A 2,549-nucleotide genomic window follows, 5' to 3' on the forward strand; every position below is an offset into this window, starting at 1 on the left:
TCATAGTTTTAGACTCTGCTCATCTCATGCTCTGATCTGGAGTTGACATTATCAGGGTATGTGTTGTAAATGATGCTCACCTTCTACCACACCAAACTATACTTCTTTTTCTGTAAAGGTCCTGTCCCATAGTAACTTGTGCCAAAAAAATTTAAAAATTTAAATTTTAAAATTTAAAAAAAGAGAGATGGAGTCACCTAAGTAAGGTTTAACTGTTACCAGACTGATATGCAATGGCCAGCCCATAATTATGTTAATGCACAAAATTCAGTGCATGCCGGCATGTTGCTGAGAGTTTAGGTAAAAGATATATGCAGCAGGTAATTTATGCACATGTAAATTACTCATAAGTTGACATACATCAAAAACCAGCTGAGAAACTGTGTGGCGTATACATAATTAATTTCTATGAGTACCTTGGCAGCACAACAGCTCAGTGGTTAGCACTGTTGCCTCACAGCAAGAAGGTCCTGAGTTCAATCCCCGGTTGGACCTGGGGTCTTGTGGAGTTTGCATGTTCTTCTCGTGCTTGCGTGGGTTTTCTCCGGGTCAGACCAAAAACATGCAAGTTAGGCTGCCTTCAGGCCCAGGTCTTCCTTGCAAAAGAGATCTGTGATCTCAGTGGGATTTGCCTGGTTAAATAAAGGTTAATAAAAAAAAACAAAAAAAAACGTGACTTGCAAAATGTATGCACACCGTTTGTATTATGGGTAACTTGTGCACAGCATGTTGGAGCATATTGCAACAATCACGTGACATCAGAAAAGGGCAGCTCTCTACAGTCACATGTCTGCAAATGATGTCTAATGGTTCAGCAACGCATCTACATATGCTGAAAATTTTGTGTTCAAAATCTTTGGCTGGCATTGGCATATGACAAACTTGTGCCGTCAGCGTACTGGTAATTTATTCAAAACTTATGTGACTTACATGTTTGGCATTTTTCCTTCATATGTGGATATGTTTAGCGTATTGTTTTTGTATTACTAGTGCTTAGCTTGTTCTTAGTTTAGCATATTTCTTAGTTCACATCTTAGATCTTATTACTGTTTTTCATTACAATTTATACTTTTGTTGGATGTAACTGGGACCCTGTGTACACAGTTTTGTTCCACCACATGTGGTGCGAATGACAAATACAGAAACTTTGACTTTGCTTTATGTCACTGTGTGGCAGCCACCCTCATCTCAGTCCACTCTAGTACGTTCTGTGTTAGTTCAGCTGTTACATTGTTGACCATGAGTTCTGCACAAGTCAAAAACTACTGTCATATGCTTGTATGATTTATGTAGAAGCTAGTTAGAGCAAGTTATGGTTACTCATCTATTCATTCATCTTGTTATCAATATGGTATGTACTGTATGTACAAAAGAGGTTTCCAGTTGATGTTTTTTTTATTCCATCTTCAGTGCCTGTGTGTTGGACAAAACTTACCTACATGGACATAAGTTCTCTAAAACAGTGTTTGATGAACTCCACTAGAGACCAGGGGCGATTCTAGAATCGGACTTTTAGGAGCACACAGCCCCCAGTGTTGACAACGGCTCTTGGCTTGAACAACATGGTGGCCATTGGCATCAGAAGCATTTGTAATGTGTGTGAGGGGAGACACCCTGAGGGCTCTGGGGGTCCTCCCCCAGAACATTTTGAATAAAGTAGATGCCATTTTCTGCATTCTGGTGTATTTTAATGAGTTGTTAAACATCTACATTTGCCTATATAAGTAAACACTTGATTCAACAAGTATTTTAGAGAGCTCGGCACAACAAGAAGTAGCACTAAGCTAGTGCCGTGCAATACAAATGCGCTAGCTAAGATGCTACAGATGTAGCGCTCTGCTTTATATTACACAATAAACACTGTTAGGAATTTTCTGTCTGACCTTTAAAGAAAATAATTTCACACAACACAGCGAGATGGGTTTTTAGCGCTCAGAACCTTTGCAAAGGGAGAGCCACTGACTATATCAAGTGAACTCTACCGTTTGGCTGGGTGAGTCTGGTATTTATTTAGATAAAAGTGGAACACGAAACAGGTCAAGTTTACATGAACAAAATCTTATCAGCGATTACGGGTCAGAACATTCAGGAGATTGTGTCTGATCAGATTAGTTTCTTGATAAATGTCCACTTGATGTAGAAGCAGAACTTTTCACACACCCACACCAAGATACAAGATTAAATCCTAAGAAATAAACTTTTTGTTCAGTACATGTGAAACCAGATATTAATATAATGAGATAGAAAATATTTTAAAATGATAAAATAGAAAAACTCTAACAAACATTTTGTACAAAATCAGTTTAGTGTTAATTGATCATAACAAAGCATAAATATATGCAACCAGAAGTTGCAACATGGCTATATCTACATACAAAACACACAAAACAAAGCACCACTACATTTAAGCATTAATGTCTATTTAATCATTAAGCATACAATGTAATTATGACAGAAAATGGAAGATTCACTTGCAGTTACCTTCCTACAGATAAACATGTGGTACTTCCTGTTTATCACTGTTGTATTCAGCTGCTCAAGAAGCTGGC

Source organism: Nematolebias whitei, chromosome 1, assembly GCF_014905685.2.
Source record: "Nematolebias whitei isolate Nwh7 chromosome 1, NemWhi1, whole genome shotgun sequence".
Taxonomy (NCBI): domain Eukaryota; kingdom Metazoa; phylum Chordata; class Actinopteri; order Cyprinodontiformes; family Rivulidae; genus Nematolebias; species Nematolebias whitei.